This window comes from Hyperolius riggenbachi, chromosome 6 (assembly GCF_040937935.1).
Source record: "Hyperolius riggenbachi isolate aHypRig1 chromosome 6, aHypRig1.pri, whole genome shotgun sequence".
In the NCBI taxonomy this organism is placed as follows: domain Eukaryota; kingdom Metazoa; phylum Chordata; class Amphibia; order Anura; family Hyperoliidae; genus Hyperolius; species Hyperolius riggenbachi.
In genome coordinates this window covers 125,579,567-125,603,084 of record NC_090651.1, presented here as the reverse complement: position 1 = coordinate 125,603,084, position 23,518 = coordinate 125,579,567, and the positions used below count along the sequence as shown (strand labels likewise).

Sequence of the window (23,518 nt, the reverse complement as noted above, 5' to 3'; positions counted from 1 at the left end):
TATTCGCAGGGGGGCCCAGTGATTTCTAGTTACGCCCCTGCCTCAACATCTTTAAATTTACTGGCCCAACGACGCACAGTACTCACATCAACACAACCACCATAAACAGCTTTCATTCTCTGGTGAATCTCCTTTGGGGTGACACCTTCTGCTGTCAGGAATTCAATAACAGCAAGTTGCTTAAATCACATTGACCGACCTTCTGCGCAGGGTTCCATACTTTGCACTGCAACAACACAACCGTTCAACGCTAAGGCTTCCTAACAACTGGAACTGTAGAGGAGAGTCTACTGAACAATCCAGTACTTGCCACAAACCAGTGCTGCCATCTGTTGACGAGTTATGGAGGTGGAGGCATTACTTTTCATTCAACCCTCGTAAGTCTGTGGCACATGTAAAGTGAGTTTATGATCATCTGCAGCGAACCAAGTGATAAACTAGGGCAATATTAATGTGCTAGCCAAATACATATCTTCTATTTTGCTCTGTTACAAATGTCTATTTACCATTAGTACTACATATTTAATTCATTCAGGCTTGCTTTAACTTTTCAAGGTGAGAAGAGGCCTATTTAGGCATTTTTGGTGGATAATAAGCGGGGATTTCTGTCAGAGGCATTTTCAAATAATATATATACAAATGATGGGATAGCTACCAAATACTCAAGCATCTCACCCATTGCAGAATACAGCCAATAGAAAAATTATGGGGAGCCACTGAGTATATAAAAATGAAAAAAACTTTATTAGCACAATATCATACCAAATATTAATAATAGCCCTTTCCCTTCCCATTAAAACCAAACAGCTGAGTCCCTATATCTTGACCCACCCTTACTAGCTAATTGGAGTGCACTCCATTAGGTCCTATAGTGATAGAAAATAGCAAGTTCTTCAGGGCCCTCTTTGGAGGTGGTCTTTAGTATATAAATTGGAACAGCCGCCTTTGAAGTATGAAGTAAAAGGTATGCATCGGTGCAGAAACTGTGATATTTGCACCTATGTGGAAAAGGTGACAAGTTCTGCAACTCTGATGGATCTGAGAGCTTCTCGATAAATGACTATATATCTTGTACCACAGAAAAGGTAATCTACCAATTGAGACGTAGCTGCAATAAATTCTACATTGGAAAAACATACAGACCCCTGAAAAAAAGATACAAGAACATGTGAATAATTTTATGGAAAAAAAATGAAGAGTCCAGTTGCGGTGCATTTTGAAAGGTATCATAATTCAGACCCAAAATACCTAAAGGTGAAAGGAATCATATATAAATTAAATATCAGCCCTAGGAGAGGGGACTTTGATAAAGAGTTGTTAAAAAAAGAATCATATTGGATTTACAGATGTAAATCCATGTTTCCATATGGTTTAAACAGTGGATTAAATTTGAAAGTCTTATAAACAGCCACTAGATGTCGCACTTGTGCACCTCAAATTTAGCCTGTTTGTTTGTAGCCACCCTGGCGTTCAATTTCCCCAGGATTTCTGTGCAAAAAGTGGTTCAATTAATTTCAAATAATTTTCAAGTTTTTTTTTTTTTGTGTGATCGGTTTTTTTTATATTGAAATCAATATAGGTTATTGTATTGAATTCCATTAAAAAAAAAGTGTTTGCATTGAGATGTTGATGATGTTGTGTGACTCTGGTGTCATCAATGCCGATCGGCGGGGGACATGTCATTGCCGAGGGAGAAGAAAAATCTGCCAAGGGACATGGAACTAGGGAAGCTATCAGAGGTTTGCGACGAGGGATCAGCACGCCAATGGTGAGTATAAAACCCAGATGTATAGCCAGGTATACAGGGAGCCAGATGTATAGCCAGGTTTTTAGGTAGTCAGATGTGCAGCCAGGTATATAGGTAGCCAGATGTATAGTGAGCCAGATGTATAGGTAGTCAGATGTGCAGCCAGGTATATAGGTAGCCAGATGTATAGTGAGCCAGATGTATAGGTAGGTAGGCAGATGTATAGGTAGGCAGATGTATAGCGAGCCAGATGTATAGGGAGTCAGATGTATAGGGAGCCAGGTTTGTGGGTGGGAGATCCCCATTCTATGTGTGCGGATGGCCTTGCCAGGTGGGGGCTCCTCATTCTAAGGGGGGGGGGGGATTCCCCTTTGAATGCGTGCGGATGGCCGGGTGGGGGCTACCCCTTCTAAGGGGCGGGGAATCCCTATTCTATGTGGGCGGATGTTCAGGTGGGGGATCCTCCTTCTAAGGGGGGGGGGGGAATCCCCCTTCTATGTGGGTGGATATCCGGGTGGGGGATCCCCCTTCTAAGGGGCGGGGAATCCCTATTCTATGCGGGCGGATGTTCAGGTGGGGGATCCTCCTAAGAGGGGGTGGGGGGGAATCCCCTTCTATGTGGGCGGATATCCGGGTGGGGGATCCCCCTTCTAAGGGGTGGGGAATCCCCCTTCTATGTGCGTGATGTCCGGGTGGGGGCTCCCCCTTCTAAGCAGGGTAATACCCCTTCTATGTGGGCGGATGTCCGGGTGGGGATCCCCCTACTTTGGGGGGATCCCCCTTCTAAGCGGCGTGCTGTGGGTGTCCCCCTCCTCCCATACGATCTCCCCCCCCCCTGTCTGAAGCACCTTGAGGTGGGATCTACTCACCAGAAGACTCTCTCCTGCGGCGGCTGGCTCACTTCCTCCTTCATTGCCGAAGTCTCGTTCTCTGTGTAGTTACAGTACGAGGCTTGGTGACGTCACCAAGCCTCGTACTGTAACTACACAGACCAGGACTTCGGCAATGGAGGAGGAAGTGAGCCAGCCGCCGCAGGAGAGAGCCTTCGGGTGAGTAGATCCCACCTCAAGGTGCTTCAGACAGGGGGGGGGGGGGGGAGATCGTATGGGAGGAGGGGGACACCCACAGCACGCCGCTTATAAGGGGGATCCCCCAAAGTAGGGGGATCCCCAACCGGACATCCGCCCACATAGAAGGGGTATTCCCTTGCTTAGAAGGGGGAGCCCCCACCCGGACATCACGCAAATAGAAGGGGGATTCCCCACCCCTTAGAAGGGGATCCCCCAACCGGATATCCGCCCACATAGAAGGGGGATTCCCCTGCTTAGAAGGGGGAACCCCCTCCCGGACATCGCGCACATAGAAGGGGGATCCCCTCCCCCGGCTTAGAAGGGGGAGCCCCCGCTCGGCCATCCGCACACATAGAACGGGGATCCCCCCACTCACCCGCATAGAAGGGGGAGCCCCCGCTCGGCCATCCGCACACATAGAAGGGGGATGCCCCCACCCGCCCGCATAGCCAGCGCATACTCTGCCCCGCTGGCTGCACAGGGATTCCCCAGGGTGGCTGGATGCTAGTTCTGCATGCTGGGGGTAGCACAGATCGCTACCCACAGCGTGCAGACAGGCATCCAGCCATCCTGGGGAATCCCTCTGATGAGGGAAAAGTGGAGCTGGCGGCGCAGAGAAACAGGAAATCTCCCTGGCAGTATTGACGAGCCTGGCTCGTCATTACCACTTTCAGCAGGTTTCTGCTGGACGAGCCAGGCTCGTCATTACCGCCAGGGTGGTTAATGAACTTTACACTCTTGAATCCCGCGATATAAGGGGAAGGAAATACCACTGACGTCACGTCTGAAGAAACCCGGAAAGGGTGAAACGCGTCACGTGCCTGCTGACGCCGCTCGAGAAGTCCATGCTCCACTAAGCAGTGACGGCCTCCGCCATCTCCCCCGACCTGGCGTCCATCTTTCCGACCTGGAGTATTCTCAGCAAGTTATAACCTGACCTATTACCCGGCACAACCCGCCACGCAGGGAAACCAGCAAGGCCAGATGGCGGTACCCGCCGGGGGGGTGATCTACAACGCCAAATGGACTTTAAACGGATACGCGAGTACCGGTAATACCGGCTTAACTTGAAACACTGAAAGGGTCACTGGGGTGTGCACTCTATGTGCACGTAATGAGATGGCGTGTAGAGGCTTAGTCTTACAGTGATGTGCAACATACGATTGTGTGATGGAGAATTTTGGATACTTCAAAGGCGGCTGTTCCAATTTATATACTAAAGACCACCTCTAAAGAGGGCCCTGGAGAATTTGCCATTTCCTATCACTATAGGACCTAATGGAGTGCACTCCAATTAGCTAGTAAGGGTGGGTCAAGATATAGGGACTCAGCTGTTTTAATGGGAAGGGAAAGGGCTATTATTAATATTTGGTATGATATTGTGCTAATAAAGTTTTTCATTTTTATATACTCAGTGGCTCCCCATAATTTTTCTATTGGCATTTTCAAATAACTCGCAATAACTGATATATGTTGGGAAATTCTTTGTTGATTTTTTTTTTCTTTTAAAGGATACCCGAACTGAAATGTGACATAATGAGATAGACATGTGTATGTACAGTGCCTAGCACACAAATAACTATGCTGTGTTCTTTTTTTTCTTTCTCTGCCTGAAAGAGTTAAATATAAGGTATGCAAGTGGCTGACTCAGTCCTGACTCAGACAGGAAGTGACTACAGTGTGACCCTCACTGATAAGAAATTCCAACTATAAAACACTTTCCTAGCAGAAAATGGCTTCTGAGAGCAAGAAAGAGGTAAAAAAGGGGAGTTTCTTATCAGTGAGGGTCACACTGTAGACACTTCCTGTCTGAGTCAGGACTGAGTCAGCCACTTACATACCTGATATTTTTACTCTTTCAGACAGAGAAAGAAAAAAAGGAACACAGCATAGTTATTTGTGTGCTAGGCACTGTACATACACATGTCTATCTCATTATGTCACATTTCAGTTCGGGTATCCTTTAAGAAAAACAAATCAATTTCAATTTTAGCTCTATAGTTCTTTATAGTGAACTACACCGCAGTAACTCTTCTCACTTGTCAATAAAACAGCAAATGATGTCCAAACAAATATCACAATTTCGTATGCAATATTTATTTTTTTCTGACTTATTTATTATTAATCTTAAAGTAGATGTTTTTGTACTAATCCATAAAACAAAATCACTATACACTGCCTTAAAGGAAACCTGAGATGGGATTAATTGGTGTATTTTTACTTATGTGGCGCCTCCTACAGGAACACGAGGTGCGCGATAGCATCCTTGCTATCCTCTCCAATTACTTGATATGCCCCCCCCCCCCCCGGTAATATGGCCGGCCTTCATCAGCACTGTGGAGACGCAGAAAACTCCAGAGAATGAGAGTGCTGCATGGTGAGGAAGCGCATGACTAGCTGTGACTGGCCAGCTTACCCGGGGGGAGGGGATTATATCAAGTGAACGGAGCGGCCAGATAGGAAGACAAGGGAGCCCACACATCTCATGGGGCTGGAGGAGGCCTGAGGCAAGTATAAATACACCCATTAATCCTGGTCCTAATAACAGGTACACTTTAAACTGGGGTTCAGCAATGGCAGCCTCCACATTTTTGTAAGCAGTTTACTTTGAGACACATCTTACATGGTATTCAGCCTACCCTACACAACTTTATGCAAGTTTGTAGAGAAGATAAAACAGAAAAAACCGAGAGCCCAATATAGTGTAGTACGTATTGGAACCAGGATGAATAATGACAAGTAAGTATTATACTCACAAACACGGGTTACCATACAGGCAGCCACTGTATAGGCAGGTGGGGAGATTAGACCTGTCCCCACTCAGGAATAAGATGTCGCTCTCTGAAGACGGAAAAGAGGGTATGTCACCCTTCCACCAGGTGCAAGTAGATCTTACACCCTGTACAGACATTCAGTAAGTATTGCCTGGAGAAAACAGCATGTTCTGTTCTAAGGAGAGGCAAGAGGGATAAGTGGGAGGTGCTGAACAACAGCAGCAGCTGTTTAGTGATGAAGCACAGCAGGCTATTAAATAGCATGGGACACCTGTACTGATGCTAGATTTTCACTTAACCTCCCTGGCGGTAAGCCCGAGCTGAGCTCGGGCTATGCCGCGCAGGGGGAGATCTCAGCCCCTGGTGGGGCGATTTACATGCTGTAAATTGCTGTGCGCGCAGCCAGCACTTTGCTAGCCGCGCGCACAGCTTGATCGCCGCCGCTCTGCGGCGATCGGCCGCACGCAGCGGCTGAAGAAGGCCCCCCCCCGCCAGAGCCCTGCGCTGCCCGGATCAATGAGTTCCGGGCAGCGCTATGGGCTGGATCGGGTGTGCCTGACGTCAGGACGTCGGCTGACGTCCATGACGTCATCCCGATCGTCGCCATGGCGACGGGAGAAGCCAAACAGGGGAACGCGTTATATACGCGTTCCCCTGTTTGCTATAGATGCCGGCGACGATCGGACTAGAGGGCCACATGCGCCCTCTAGTGGTGTTTCATGTAGCTACCACTCTGGTAGCTTTACATGAAACAAAAAAAAAAAAAATAAAAAAATAAATGATTTTTTCCATTTGGAAAAAAAAATTAACCGCCAGGGAGGTTAAATCTTTACAAACAATTGCCTTAAATGATTACCATTTAGTATTTATATAGCACCAGACATCTTCTGCAGCACTGTACAGAGTATATTGTCACTTAACTGTCCCTCACAGGGGCTCATAATCTAATCCCTACCATAGTCATATGTCTATGTATGTATTGTGTAGTGTATGTATTGTAGTTTAGGGCCAATTCAGGGGGAAGCTAATTAACTTATCTGTATGTTTTTGGATGTGAGAGGAAACTGGAGTGCCCAGAGGAAACCTACTCAGATACAGGGAGAGCATACAAACTCTGTGCAGATAATGCCCTGGCTGGGATTAGAACCGGGGACCCAGCAATGCAAGGCGAGATTGCCAACCAGTACGCTACTGTGCTGATTAACATCTACCACCTGCATGTAGATTTTAACTGCTTGCCGACCGTGTCACGCCGACAGGCTTGGCCGCAGCCCGAGGACCGCCTAACGCCGATCGGCGTAAAGTCCTGGGGCTTCATTTTGCAGGAGATCGCGTGCGCATCTCCGCTTGGTAGGCGGAGCTCCTGAAGCCTATGACAGCCGATCACAGTAATTGGCTGGGGAGGGCTTACAAAAAAAAAATATAAATAAAAGGGAAATATTTAATCAAAAAATAATCACAAAAATATTTATAAAAAAAAACTAAAACAAACATTGGGGAAGCGATCAGACTCCACCAACAGAGTGTTCTCTGGTGTAGAGAAAAGGCGGGGGAGGGGGGGGGGATAAATCACTTGTGTGCTGTGTTGTGCGGCCCTGCAGCTTGGCCTTAAAGCTGCAGTGGCCTATTTTACAAAAAATAGCCTGGTCTTTAAAGGGAACCTTAACTGAGAGGGATAGGAGTGTTTCCTTTCAAACAATACCAGTTTCTTGGCAGTCTGCTGATCTCTTTAGCCGTATTAGTGGCTGAATCACACACCTGAAACAAGCATGCAGCTAATCCAGTCTGACTTCAGTCAGAACACTTGATCTGCATGCTTGTTGAGGGACTGTGGCTAAATGTATTAGAGACACAGGTTCAGCAGGAGAGTCAGGCAACTGGTATTATTTTAAAAGGAAAAAATGCACATCCTTTTAGTTTAGGTTCCCTTTAAAGGTGGTAAAGCCTGTGGTCCTGAAGTGGTTTAAGTGAACCAGATGGGAAACCAGTAGGGAATAAAAGTGCCCCTGGGAGGTACTTACCTCTTGAGGGGGAAGCCTCTGGATCCAAAAGAGGCTTACATTGTCCTCAGCAGAGGCAACCCAGAGCTGGGACCCCTGAAAGCCCACTTGTTGCTGCTGCGTACAGGCGCACTAGCAGCTTACTGCTCGGCCTCTCTGAAAGCTGCCTGAGCGGAAAGCCACTAAAGGCAATCGTCATTGTTTTGGTTAGTTCAGGGGTGCCAGCGCTGGATCGCCCTTGTTATGCTGGGTACACACGATGCGATTTCCCGCTCGATCCGCGGGATCGATTATTTCTGACATGTTCGATTGGGTTTCAATCGTTACAGCCGCCGATTTTGCATGTTAAGCGTGCAAAAACAATGGCTGTATCGATCAAAACCCAATTGAACATGTTGGAAATAATCGATCCCGTGGATCGAGCGAGAAATCGCATCGTGTGTACCCAGCATAAAGGAGGATGGGGAAGCCTCATTAGGATCCAGTGACTTCCTGCTTTCGATGTAAGTATCTGTTTTTTAAATGACAGATTCTCTTTTATGTAAACTGTCTCTAGTAGACAGATGTTTATAAAGCAAAACACTCAGATTATGAAGTCGCTCTCTGTAGATCAGAATATAGGGGCAACACCCCTCCGCCAAGGGTGGACAGCTTGCAGTAGTGGACAGATGGGGAGTTCAGTGGTTACCTTTGAGTTCCGGATCCATGCTATCTTCTCATCCTCATCCAGAATGATTCTTGCTCAGTCTGCATTCTACCTAAAAGAAAATGAAAAGATTTGAAAGTGAATTTCCAGTTTAATATAACAATACATAACGTCTTCTAACAGTAAATGTGACTGTCACTGCAATATATTATGCCTGGAAAGCAAATCTATAGACAGGTTCTCATCAGAGCACATGAAAAAGCATACATTTGATGCAGTGAGCGCAGGGTATTGGTCCAAATGTTTCCCAATACCCGAATGGTCGAATACATGTACATGAGCCCTTTGTAGCCTTCGGAAGCACTTCATGTTACCTGAAAAAGGGCGGCTCCACACTGCACACTTGCATATGCACTGTACAAAGCCACCCATCTTCAGAAAGCAGTTGGGACACAAGTACTTTCAAAGCCTCCTGAGGCAGCAATATAAGCGGGGGTGACAGGGTTGGAAAGAGGTGTCCCATATGAACCCCCCCTCCCGAATACACAAAGCAAAAAGAAAAAAAACTTAATTACCTGTGGCTGCTTCCAGCCCTTTGCAGTTCTGTTCCCTTGCTTTTATTACGTGACCCTCCAAGTCAGCCGAAGAGCTCCTCTGGAAGCTGGGCAGTCGCGGGCTACTGCACATGCACAGCCCCGGGCCGCACGCCTCCTGATCGCCTGCGCAGTAGCAATGTTTACGTGCATGAGAGCACATCAGGTACATACAGCTGACAGAAGGGCACTGCAGCTGACCAAAGGTCACAGAATGAGGCAAGGGCACAGAAAGACTACAGGGAAAAGTTAAATTGCTGTTTTATTTTTGTGTTTAGGTTTGCTTTAAGCAAAGTTGAACTGATTAAGAAACCAATCTACCAGTAAGTGCCTAATCACTCAAATCAGAACATCCAAGTAATATATTATTCAATTAACGCAAATCAGTTACAAGGTTAAAACGACAAGCAATACAACTAAAGAACACCAATTATGCACTGGTCAAAGGGTAGGATATACTGGCACCAAGTGAATAGTCAACTACAGATCCAAAGTATAAAGAAGTGGGTTGAATTGTGATGACAAGATGCCTGGGTGACCAAAATGGCAGGTCTGGTGGACAGTTACAGGTACATATAGTCAGTACCTACTAAAAGTGATCCAAAAAAAGAAGAGGAAGAGCCAGTGAAGTGGCTGCAGGGTAAGGCCCTGTTCACATCATTAAATGCGGATGGCCGTGCGTTCGGAACGCAATGCATACGAATGCACGCCATTTGCGTTTGTATGCATTGTGCGGCTGATGTCAGCCACACATTTTGGGAAAAAATGCGTGCAGCATGCGTTTGCAGACTGCACTGGTCTGGAACGCATGCAGTGTGATCATCACACAGTGCAGTCTATGCACTTTCTGATGTAGTGCATGTCTGCCTCCTGCACGCGTTGCCGAAATCCGGACGTCAACGTGTGCAGTGTGAACGGGGCCTAATGGGTGCCCAAGACTCACTGGCAGGCATAGGGAGCAAAGGATGGCCATTCTGACCCAACCATAGAAGAGCACTGTGGTTTTAATTGCTGTAGAACTTAAAGGGAACCCGAGACGAGAGGGATATGAAGGCTGACATGTTTATTTCCTTTTAAATAATGCACATTGCCTGACTGCTCTGCTGACCCTCTGCCTCTAGTAAAAACAAGGAACACCAAGAGCCCCAATAGTGTAATATGTACTGGTAAATGGTTACTAGATAGAGTAAATATTAATACTCACAAACCAGGGTTACCATTAGGCAACCACTGTAAAGGCAGGTGGGGAGATTTTCCTGACCCCACTCAGGAATAAGAAGTCGCTCTCTGTAGATGAGAAAAAGGGGGTTCAACCCTCCACCCAGGGTGGACTCAATATTATGCAGGAGAACAGAGGCGCCAAAAGGATAAAAGGAAGTCAAAGAGAGACAGAGGTGCCTGGCTCTTCTACTGACCACATATGCTATTGCTCCGTTGTTATTGCCTGATGAAGCGGGATCAAACCTGCGAAACGCGTTGCATATTTGGAGTTCATAAATAAAATATATTGACTGTGTTTACTACAGTCGTTGTGTGTCTACTTGGAGGAGGTAAGTCCACCACTACCTCCTCTATTTACCAAGAATTTGGTTTTTAAGCTCATTTAGCTTCCTTTTATCCTTTTGGCGCCTCTGTTCTCCTGCATAACTCTGCCTCTAGTACTTTAAGCAATAGACCCTGAAGAAGAATGCAGATCAGGTGTCTTTGACAAATCTGACAATATTAGCTGCATGCTTGTTTCAGGGGTGTGATTTAGACTATAGTGACCAGGAAAATGAGCAGGACTGTGAGGCTAGGTTCACAGTGGGACGGTGTGTTGCGTTGTGATGTTGAAACTTTAACCCCGCATCACAACAAAAAAGTCACATCACATGCAATGAAAAGTACCGTATTATTTGGACTATAAGGCTGGTTTCACAGTGGGACGTTACAGGCGCACGTTAGAGCAGCCTGTAATGCAGCCCACCGCACAGTAATGAAAAATCAATGGGGCTGTTCACAGTGCCCACGTTGCGTTACATTGTAACGCTGCGTCACAAGACAACGTACTGCATGCAGTACTTTAGAAGACTGCTTGCACATGCTCAGTAATCTTGTGGAGGAGCGGAGAGCGGCCAGGCACATGGCTAATTAATATGCACTGCACGTTGTGACGTGCAGTGTTTACTTCCTGGAGCGGCCGCTCTGTGCGGCGATTGGCCGGCGGGACCACGTGATGCCGCATGCGCACAAGAGTGCGCATCACGGCATCACTGACGCCAGAGTGAGCTGCACAACGCGGCTCACTCTGACGTCCAGATCCAGCACCACCAGGCGTTCCGTTAGGGGGACGTTATGCGACCTTAACGCCCCCTCTAACGCAACGTCCTGGTGTGAAATTAGCCTAAGACACATCTAGTTTCAGAAGTCAAAAACCAAGGGGGAAAAAAAAAAATTAAACCTGGTGCCTTTCCCCCCACAGCTGTCTCAAAGCTGTCCAGCACTGCCCAGCTAAACTAACCCCAGCTGCCCCACTAGCTACACTACACAACCTACACTAAGCTGCACTGTCCCCACAACCTACACTAAGCTGCACTGTCCCCACAACCTACACTAAGCTGCACTGTCCCCACAACCTACACTAAGCTGCACTGTCCCCACAACCTACACTAAGCTGCACTGTCCCCACAACCTACACTAAACTGTAATGTTCCCACAACCTACAATAAGCTGCACTGTCCCTACAACCTACACTAAGCTGCACTGTCCCTACAGCCTACACTAAGCTGCACTGTCCCCACAGCCTACACTAAGCTGCTCTGTCCCCACAACCTATAGTAACCTACACTGTCACCATAACAAAGCTGCACTGTCCCCACAACCTACAGTAACCTACACTGACCCCACAACCTACAGTAACCTACACTGACCCCACAACCTACACTAAAGGTGCCCATACACTCGTCAGCTTGGCAGCAGATAGATAAGAAATGCATCTGATGATCTATCTGATGCGTTTTTAAAACATTTTTTACCAGGATAGAATTCCAATAGATTTCAGTTTGAAATATATTGAAATTCGATCTGATGGTATTTTTTTGCCATCAGATTTCCATTAAGGCCAATGCAAAATGATAAGCAATCTCATCAGATCGACCTAAATTTTCCACCCTGCCAGTTTGATGGAAATCCATCGAAATCGTTCGAAATCGGCCATCGATCGGTCGATTGGCCAACCGATTTGCAATAGATCGATCGGTCGGCCAGAAAATCGGCTGAATGTATGGGCCCCTTAAAGCTGCACTGTCCCCACAACCTACACTAAGCTGCACTTTCCCCACAACCTACACTAAGATGCACTTTCCCCACAACCTACACTAAGCTGCACTGTCCCCACAACCTACAGTAACCTACACTGTCCCCACAACCTACAGTAACCTACTCTGTCCCCACAACCTACAGTAACCTACACTGTCCCCACAACCTACAGTAACCTACACTGTCCCCACAACCTACACTGACCCCACAACCTACAGTAACCTACACTGTCCCCACAACCTACACTGACCCCACAACCTACAGTAACCTACACTGACCCCACAACCTACAGTAACCAACACTGACCCCACAACATACACTAAGCTACACTGTCCCCACAACCTACACTAAGCTGAACTGTCCCCACAACCTACACCAAGCTGCACTGTCCCCATAATCTACACTAAGCTACATGGTCCCCACAACCTACTTTTTTCTCACAACATAAACTGTCTTCCAACATGTAATACATAATACTTGCAGGGGACATCGGTCCAGGTGTCTCACCTGCGGTAGAGCCGAGCCTGCAGGAGCCACATGGACAGAGTGAGCGGTTGAGAAGCAGCTAAGCAAGATGATCAGTGCGTGGTTCAGGAGTAATAATGGCGGAGCCGCTGTTGGAGTTTTTGCAGGAACCGCCCATTAGGACGATTGGTGCGCGGATGCAGAGGAGTGACAGCGGTGGAGCAAGAGCCACTCCACGTGGGCGCCCCTAATAGAGCAAGCGGGTGAGAGGCACCCCAACAGGAAGATTGGTGAGTTGAGCCACTACAGGAGCCACATGGTGAGAGCGTGAGCCATCCATGTCATGCTGGATGCACAGAAGCAGGATGCAGGACTTTGAGCCCACAGCTGGAATAGGTGAGGGCTTCCGCACTGTCCTGTACCTGCCTGTGGGGGACACCTGCCTGACTACATTCGGACTATAAGATGCAGGGGCTCCCCCCCCCCACTTTTGGGGGGAGAAAAGGTGGTTCTTATAGTCTGAAAAATACTGTATGCTTCCCTGTATCTGTTAAAGTCAGTGTTAAAAAGTCCCGTACTGCAGCAGCACATTACCTTAATGCAACATTTACAATGCGACTTTAACGGCGCACTGTGAAAATGCAGTGCGGTATCTTGCGTTATATCACTATATAAACGCAGGAGAACAACGTCCCTCTGTAAAACTAGCCTCAGGCAACTGGCACTGTTTAAAAGGAACTAAATATGGCCGCTTCTATAGTAAACCTGAGGGGTAAAATAAGATTTCTAATTACCTGGGGCTACCTCCAGCTCCTGTTTGTCAGCTCTCAATGTCCTTCTGGTCTGATCCGCTGTACTTCTGTGAAGTTTGTGATCCACCTTGGTTGCAGGTCACTGGGCATGTGCTGTTCCAGGCCATGCACTTCCTCCATCAGGAGCATTCTGCATATCAGAAAAACAAACATTGGCTGGCCTTTAGCACTCCGTGACAATGATGGTCCATCAGGACCAATACATAGTTATGTCTGCTGCAATCTATTCAGAGAAACATCTGGCTACACTACAAATCACTGGTATTCCAAGTAACAGTCACAAAGATTTCAAAATGGTCCGGTACATCAGCACACCAGATAGTCTAGTTAGGATGCAACGCACATTTATTTTGCACTATTCCACATAATAATCCGACAATTGTTTCTGGGGCCACGCAGGGTCACCCTTTCTCAAGGCATGTGGCATAATCATAAGATTAACACAACACAAATAAGATCCTGTAACACACAAACATGGTAACTGAACCTTCAGGGTTCATTCACACCTTAAGCGTTTTTGCCTTTTTTTCAAGCGCCGGCGAATTTGAAAATCGCCCTAAAAACGCTTGTGCAATGAATCCTTATGGGATAGTTCATATCAGCGTGTTTTGCCCGCTTTCCGCTCCGCAAAGCGCTGCATGTACCATTTTTTGAGCGATTTTGCACAATGGAAGATATAGGAAAAAACGCATAATGCTCACAAATCGATTTATACGCCGATTGCGTTCGCGCTTTTAAGAATAAATACATTGTATTTATTCTTTTCTGGGTCAAAGAGCTCACTTCCTGACTTGTGCCATGAAGTGAAAAAGCAGAATCGCTCAGCAAAAGCGCTAAAAAAAAAAAAAAAAAAAAAAAAAAAGGGCTTTATAAAAACTACAGCGCCCACCCGATCACCAGGAGGCGGAAAAGCGCGCACAAAATCGCAAAATGCTGGCGTTTGCAATTTCTATTTTAAATGTGAACAAAGCCTCACAGTCACAACATCCGGTGTGAAGTTGAGTTCCATTTTCGGACCAAACAGTCTCTGGTCCTAAACGGGCCAGAGATTGCCGGTCCGGAAGCAGTTAAAATGTTATCTGCCTTTGGGAACAAAACAAAGGACCTGGCCAGGAAGCCAACACTTGTTGGCCACTCAAGCCTTTCATTGCCAGCGTGAATGCGCTGGAAAGTAGTTTCTATAATAGGATTCAGCAGAGCCCCATACTACCTGGGTTCTGGCACATAGCCCTGCCCTACTCCCTACTGCGTGTGTGTGTGTGTGTGTGGGGGGGGGGGGGGGCAGTGGCTGAGGAGTCATCAAATACTACCTTTGCAAGGAGCCAGCGACGCATGTACTACAAATAGGGTTGCCAGGTGTCCGGTTTTAGACCGGACAGTCCGGTTTTTGGCCGCTGTGTCCTGTCCAAAAAGGCATGTTAAACCGGACAATTAAGATGTCCGGTTTTATGCCTTTTGCGAGGATGGAGGGCTGCTATGCGAATCTCCTGGCGTTCCTGTGGATCTTTCTGCTCCTCAGCACCGGTGCCAGCGGGGAGATCACTTGTGGGCACTGCCAGGACCGGATCCAGCTGAGGGACCACGGATGGTTGAGGGCTGGTGTGGGGCAGCAGCAGCGGAGGGTGGCCAGGGAACTTGTGCAGAACTCCAGCGGTGGCGAGGAGAAAGAGGAGGGCGAAGCGGATGAGGGACACCCTGAAGTCCTACAGCTGCATCTCCTCTCTGGCCACCAGCCAGGGGGCACCATAAGAGGGACCAGCAGCTGCAAGAAGCCCTCTGAGAAAGCTACCAAGGAGGGCAAGCAGAAGATGACCAAGAGGGAGCAACCTTCACCTGGCAGGCTTGGCATCATGCTGCCCTCTGACCCCAGCGAGGAGGACCCCCTGACCAGCTTCTCCATGGATGGGCAGAAGGTGAAGAGGGCAGATGCCAGGGGCTCCAGGGAAGAAGGGAGGTTCAACCGTGCCAGGATGGAGGAGCTAAGGCTGAGCAGTACCAGCTTCCCACTGACTGGGGATTCTGCCCACAACCAAGCCATGGTGCACTGAACCGGGGGACACAACAGCAGCGTGAGTACCCCTCACCATGCCTATGTACAGCACCCCCTATACTGTTGCTTTAGCTTTGGCTCTAGCGTTTCCTACTCGCCTCGCTACTTATTAACACTTTTTGGTTGTATTTTGCAACAGCGTTGTGCTTCCTTCGCTGTCTGTCGATGTTACAGGTGTTTATTGTGGGTCGTTGTAGAATTATCCGAAGCGCAAATATAATGTACCAATTCACTTGAATAGGGAATATATATAATGCAGCAGCGATCAATGATTTCAAAAACTTAGCGAATCTGCGAAAGGTGAACCTATTTGCGTGGATGACTTGCATTGTCTCATTAAATGAGCAGACCTCATGTCGCAGAGGAGAACAGCAAAAACACGCACCCTGCTGTCATCTGGTTGTTGGGGGACTACAAGTCTTAGCATGTCCTATGGGGCATGATGTAATCTGTGGTTCAGCAATTGAAATACAGTTTGATTATGAAGTCAGTGTAGCCCGTTTTGGGTAACAGGCCCGCCACCCGTCCGCCAGTGCTGCGCGACCGCTGATTCGCTGCCTGGCTGTCAGTCAAAGGCACAGCCAGCCAGCTTACGCGGCGTAAGTTACGCCAGCTTAAGTACCGCCCCCGAGCCCGCGCTTCCCGACGTTGCTACGTGTAATGCTTGTGCATTTACTGGTGAAAAGCGGTCTCTTATGTGCATTTACTGGTGAAAAGTGGTCTCTTATGTGCATGTACTGGTGAGGACAGTTAGTGACATGGCTATGTACTCTGTAATGTGCTGCAGAAGATGTCAGTGCGATATAAATACTGTAAAAAACATTTTTTAAAAAGCCCATTGCTTAGCCCCACTCTACATAAAAGTGTGCTTCTGACTCCGCCCCTAACTCCACCCCCTGTCCAGTTTTCCCCATCAGCCGACCTGGCAACCCTAACTACAAACTTCTTCCTGTCCTGCGTTTCAGCTCACAGTAATAGCGCCCCCTAGGGGATGCTGTTACTGTGAGATGGAATGCAGGAACATAATTAGATGCAGCCAGTGGATTCCGGCAAAGGTAGTATTTGATGACTCCTCAGCCACTGCTTGTGTGCGTCTTGCAGCATTCCCCCTCCGTTTGGCTACCTATACTGAGGCACCTATCCCTGGCAGTCTATATTGAGGCCAGGCCCGTTTCTAGGGCTGTGCGGCCTTCCCTGAGCACTATTGGGAGGGGGGCACTGTAATGGAGGGGGGAGTCGCAGCCGCTGGTAGGGCAGCCCGACCTCTCCCTCCCTTCCTCTCCCTGCCCTCCATGCTCCCCCCTCGCACTGCAGAGTGAGAGCGCAGGGAAGCGCTGTATACAGCTACTCACCTCCGTCCCAGGTTCCAATGGCCGCTCACCAGCCGCTGGTCTCCTCTTTGCATAGACTCTTATACACACACTGCGTGTGTATACCGGCTATGCAGAGAGGAGACCAGCGGCGAGTGAGCTGCGATTGGAACCTGGGACGGAAGTGAGTAGCTTTATACAGCGCTTCTCTGCGTTCTCACTCTGCAGTGTGAGGGGGGCATGGAGGGAGGGAGAGGAAGGGAGGGAGAGGTCGGGCTGCCCTACCAGCGGCTGCGGCTCCCCCCTCCATTATGAAGACAGGAACCTACCTACCTCACCTATATTGGGGGGCAGCTACCTAATATAACCTATACTGGGGGCAGCTACCTAACATACTGGGGGGCAGCTACCTAATCTAACCTATACTGGGGGGCAGCTACCTATATAACCTATACTGGGGGGCAGCTACCTATCTAACCTATACTGGGGGGAAGCTACATATCTAACCTGTATTGGGGGCCCCAACCTACCTAGCTTATACAGGTAGCAACTATACTGGCTACCTATATTGGAGGCACCTACCTAACTAACCTATACTGGGGGCAACTACTCTGGCTACATATATTAGAGGCACCCACCTAGCTAACCTGTACTGGGGGCACCTACCTAACTTTTCCCGGGGGCGCCTGCCTATCTAACCTATACTGGGGGCAACTATACTGGCTACCTATACTGGAGGCACCTACCTGGCTAACCTATACTGGCTCACCTATGCCTGGCTACCTACACTGGGGGGGGGGGACCTATAGCTGGCTACTTATACTGGGGTACCTATTCCTGGCTACCTATACTGGGGGGGGACCTATACTGAGTGCAACTAGACCTGGCTAACCTATACTGCGGGCACCTATACCTGGCTCTGCGGGGGGGGGGGCGCAATTTTTACACCCCCTCACCCTGGGTGCATTTTAGCCTAGAAACTGCACTGACTGAGGCATCTAATCCTGCCTATCTATACTGAGGCACCTATCCCTGGCTAAACATACGGAGGCACCTAATCCTGACTACCTATACTAGGGCACCTATTCCTGGCTACCTATACTGATGCACCTACAGTGGTGTGAAAAACTATTTGCCCCCTTCCTGATTTCTTATTCTTTTGCATGTTTGTCACACAAATGTTTCTGCTCATCAAAAACCGTTAACTATTAGTCAAAGATAACATAATTGAACACAAAATGCAGTTTTAAATGATGGTTTTTATTATATAGTGAGAAAAAAAAAACCTCAAAGCCTACATGGCCCTGTGTGAAAAAGAAATTGCCCCCTGAACCTAATAACTGGTTGGGCCACCCTTAGCAGCAATAACTGCAATCAAGCGTTTGAGATAAATTGCAAGGAATCTTTTACAGCGCTCTGGAGGAATTTTGGCCCACTCATCTTTGCAGAATTGTTGTAATTCAGCTTTATTTGAGGGTTTTCTAGCATGAACCGCCTTTTTAAGGTCATGCCACAACATCTCAATAGGATTCAGGTCAGGACTTTGACTAGGCTACTCCAAAGTCTTCATTTTGTTTTTCTTCAGCCATTCAGAGGTGGATTTACTGGTGTGTTTTGGGTCATTGTCCTGCTGCAGCACCCAAGATCGCTTTAGCTTGAGTTGACGAACAGATGGCCGGACATTCTCCTTCAGAATTTTTTGGTAGACAGTAGAATTCATGGTTCCATCTATCACAGCAAGCCTTCCAGGTCTTGAAGCAGCAAAACAACCCCAGACCATCACACGACCACCACCATATTTTACTGTTGGTATGATGTTCTTATGCTGAAATGCTGTGTTACTTCTACGCCAGACGTAAGGGGACACGCACCTTCCAAAAAGTTCAACTTTTGTCTCGTCGGTCCACAAGGTATTTTCCCAAAAGTCTTGGCAATCATTGAGATGTTTTTTAGCAAAATTGAGACGAGCCTTAATGTTTTTTTTGCTTAAAAGTGGTTTGCGCCTTGGATATCTGCCATGCAGGCCGTTTTTGTCCAGTCTCTTTCTTATGGTGGAGTCATGAACACTGACCTTAATTGAGGCAAGTGAGGACTGCAGTTCTTTAGATGTTGTCCTGGGGTCTTTTGTGGCCTCTCGGATGAGTTTTCTCTGCGCTCTTGGGGTAATTTTGGCCGGCTGGCCACTCCTGGGAAGGTTCATCACTGTTCCATGTTTTTGCCATTTGTGGATAATGGCTCTCACTGTGGTTCGCTGGAGTCCCAAAGCTTTAGAAATCACTTTATAACCTTTACCAGACTGATAGATCTCAATTACTTTTGTTCTCATTTGTTCTTGAATTTCTTTGGATCTTGGCATGATGTCTAGCTTTTGAGGTGCTTTTGGTCTAATTCTCTGTGTCAGATAGCTCCTATTTAAGTGGTTTCTTGATTGAAACCGGTGTGGCAGTAATCAGGCCTGGGGGTGACTACAGAAATTGAACTACAGAAATTGAACAGTTATTTTTTAACAAGGGGGGCAATCACTTTTTAACACAGGGCCATGTAGATTTGGAGTTTTTTTTTCTCACTAAATAATACAAACAATCATTTAAAACTGCATTTTGTGTTCAATTATGTTATCTTTGACTAATAGTTAACGGTTTTTGATGAGCAGAAACATTTAATTGCGACAAACATGTAAAGAATAAGAAATCAGGAAGGGGGCAAATAGTTTTTCACACCACTGTATTTCTTGCTATCTATACTGTAATCATCTATTCCTGGCTGCCTATACTGGGAGAACCTATTCCCAGGTTGCCTATACTGAAGCACCTATACCTGGCTACCTATACTGGAAGCACCTATTCCCGGGTTGCCTATACTGGAAGCACCTATACCTGGCTACCTATAATGGGGCACCTATTCCTGGCTACCTATACTGAGGCACCTATTCCTGGCTACCTATACTGGGGCACCTATTCCTGGCTACCTATACTGGGGCACCTATTCCTGGCTACCTATACTGGGGCACCTATTCTTGGCTACCTATACTGAGGTACCCATTACTGGCTACCTACAGTGGAGACGCCTATACCTGGCTATTTAATGTAGGGTTGGGGGGCACCCAGGTCCAAATTCTACATCGAGCCCTCAGAAAAAGGCCTCTGACCGCAACCCTGCTGCCACTGAAATTCCGGGCAGAGTTAAATACTATTCTCCCCTTTCATAATTCGGGTCTGGCTATTGTCGGCACCCGAATTACATTGATATTGAAAATCTCGCTGCACCGCTGTAGAAACCGCCTCTCGCATAAAATAAATCCTGCACTAAATACATACAACACACTTTTGCCACTTGAACATGTACAATACAAACATTGTTGCACCAAAATCATTCATTACTAGATTTTTCTCATACACTTACATTGTGCTATCACCACCTTTGTGGCTCTAAAATAAAATGATGCAACATTGTGGAAATAAAATGATGCAACAAATATCTTGCTTCAATGCCACACTGTCAACTTTTACACTCACCGAAAGGAAAATTAGGAACACCTGTTCAAATTCTCATGAATGGAATTATCTAACCAACCAATCACATGGCAGTTGCTTCAATGCATTTAGGGGTGTGGTCCTGGTCAAGACAATCTCCTGAACTTCAAACAATGTCAGAATGGGAAAGAAGGGGGATTTAAGCAGTTTTGAGCGTGGCATGGTTGTTGGTGCCAGACAGGCCGGTCTGAGTATTTCACAATCTGCTCAGTTACTGGGATTTTCACACACAACCATTTCTAGGGTTTACAAAGAATGGTGTGAAAAGTGAAAAACATCCAGTATGCGGTAGTCCTGTGGGCGAAAATGCCTTGTTGATGCTAGTGGTCAGAAGAGAATGGGCCGACTGATTCAAGCTGGTAGAAGAGCAACGTTGACTGAAATAACCACTCGTTACAACAGAGGTATGCAGCAAAGCATTTTTGAAGCTACAACACGCACAACCTTGAGGCGGATGGGCTTCAACAGCAGAAGACCTCACTGGGTACCACTCATCTCCTCTACAAATAGGAAAAAGAGGCTACAAATTCCACAAGCTCACCAAAATTGTACAGTTGAAGACTGGAAAAATGTTACCTGGTCTGATGAGTCTCGATAGTCAGAATTTGGCGTAAACAGAATGAGAACATGGATCCATCATGCCTTGTTACCACTGTGCAGGCTGCTGGTGGTGGTGTAATGGTGTGGGGGATGTTTTCTTGGCACACTTTTGGCCCCTTAGTGCCAATTGGGCATCGTTTAAATGCCATGGGCTACCTGAGCATTGTTTCTGACCATTTCCATCCCTTCATGACCACTATGTACCCATCCTCTGATGGCTAATTCCAGTAGGATAATGCACCATGTCACATAGCTCGAATAATTTCAAATTGGTTTCTTGAACATGACAATGAGTTCACTGTACTAAAATGGTACTTCACTGTCACCAGATTTCAACCCAATCGAGCATCTTTGGGATGTGATTGAACAGGAGCTTCATGCCCTTGATGTGCATCCCACAAATCTCCATCAACTGCAAGACACTATCCTATCAATATGGGCCAACTATAGAATGTTTTCAGCACCTTGTTGAATCAATAGAATTAAGGCAGTTCTGAAGGCGAAAGAGGGTCAAACACCGAATTAGTATGGTGTTCCTAATAATCCTTTAGGTGAGTGTATATCACCTGACAAATCCTCCATAGACGTCACATCCAAACTGTTCACAGTGAGAAGTTGCACAGCGTTCCCTGTAAAAACAGAAATGCATTGGTGGGGAAGAGTCACATCACACATTACGCCCCCAGTGTGATTCCTACAGTACATGCAACGTATGCTTCACTGCAACTGTTAACGCAGGTTATGCAATACCGCACTACATGCACCGCATTATGCTCAACAGTCCTGTCGTACCGCACTTCTAACGCCCCGATATAAACGTATCATTAAAAAGTAATTGCATCATGTTAGTAAGGACATCATATTGTCCAATGCAATGCACCACTGTGAACATAGCCTTAAAAGTGTAACCGACAAGGTGAAAGAAAAGTTTTATACATACCTGGGGCTTCCTCCAGACCCCTCCGCGCAGATCGCTCCTTCACCGTAGTCCAAAGCCTCATAGATCTCCCGGTAGTAGCCCTGTTCTCCACAGCCAGTCTGGCATACTGTGCATGCCCGGCCGTGTGCGCCCGCCCCACTTCCCCCTTGTCTCAGGGTCACTTTAAAGGTAAGGTCCAGGATATATATAAAAAAAAAAAAAGGAAAAATCTACTTACCTGGGGCTTTCTCCAGCCCCTGACAGCTGTCCTGTGCCCTCGCTGCAGCTCCAGTGGCTCCCAGTCCCCGCCAGTGCAGATGCCAACCTCGGGAGTCAACCGGAATGTACTGCACATGCGCAGAGCTACTGCGCCGTACAGTCCAGATGGCGTCACCGCGACTAAGTGAGTCGCACGCTGGAATGCAAGTGGGCCTCTGGTACCGGAAAGGACTCTGGGACACCGGCAAGGAGCAGAGCTGCGGCGAGGGCACAGGACGGCTGCCAGGGGCTGGAGGAAGCCCCAGGTAAGTGGATTCTTTATTTTTAGTCTTCCTGGATGTAAAAAAAAGCTTTTTGAAATGGTCTCCCATACACACACAGATTCACAGTAGACTAGTCTTCACCAGCCACCCCAGTTTAAGCTAGCGAGTATACAAAAGTTTAGATCTTTTTTTCAATAGCATCCATCCGTGCTGTATAGTGCATATACTCCCTCCCTGCATGGTCTCTGTGTGCAAAATTATCCCTGAGACAAGGAAGACATTTTACACCTGATATGTTACTGTACAACAATAACAGTGGCTTGAAGTAATGGAGTAGTGGAGTGAAGTAATGGATCTCTGGTTAGAATCCCAGCCAGGGCACTTTCTGCACAGTTTGTATGTTCTTCCTGTGTCTGTTTGGGTTTCCTTCCTCCCACATCCTAAAAACATACAGATAAGTTGATTGGCTTCCCCCTAAATTGTCCCTAGACTACTATACCTACACCATACGATAAGTACAGACATACAGGGCTGTTTCTAGCCTTTTTTTCACTCCAGGCAAGAAAACCTCTCCCCAAGTGCCCTACCCCAGATCAACTCGCACTCGCCAGAACATATTGGGGGGGTGGGGGGGGTTGAGCACTGATGTCAGCCCGGATCTCGGTAAATAAACAAAATACAAGTGAATCTATAGCAGTCACGGCAGTAGCGGTGGGCAGCCGCTCCTTTTTCCCGTACGGGGCTCCAAGCGGCTGCCTGTACTAACTGGTGGGTGAAACTGCCCAGTAGGCATATGACTATGGCAGGGATTAGTTTGTGAAACCCTCTGACGAACAATTAAGTGACAAGACAAAATACGCTGTACAGCTCAGCGGAAAATGTCGGCGCTATATAAATACTAAATAATATTCTAAGCTGCCCATAGATGTGTTAATTTTTGTATGAGTTTACAGTCAATTCAATTACACTGATCTAATATGCAAATATCCATTGTTCAAACAGATCTGATCAATTCACTTGCCATGCATTTTGACCACCTTACCAAATGACAGTTTGATGATCGGCCATCTTGGAAAATGTAAGTGAAAGGGTACAGTGGCGGATTGATGACCCCTTAGTCTTCCGCTGCATTGCACAACATGCACACTATACCTACCCACCCTTCACATTTGTACACACTTGCACTGTAAGCACTTGACAGGCAGCCTATTGCGCCAAAG

At 47.2% G+C, this 23,518-nt stretch overlaps 1 long non-coding RNA gene across 7 annotated transcripts in view; it reads right to left on the bottom strand.

The window, feature by feature from the left end:
- LOC137521081 (uncharacterized) overlaps nt 1–23,518 on the bottom strand; it is a 103,857-nt gene that overhangs the window by 11,857 nt on the left and 68,482 nt on the right. For all 7 annotated transcript variants that reach the window (XR_011022019.1, XR_011022016.1, XR_011022018.1 and 4 more), the window contains 2 exons: nt 13,387–13,534; nt 8,280–8,349 (listed from right to left, as the gene is read on the bottom strand). This is a non-coding gene — a long non-coding RNA (uncharacterized lncRNA). The remainder of the gene's footprint in view (nt 1–8,279; nt 8,350–13,386; nt 13,535–23,518) is intronic.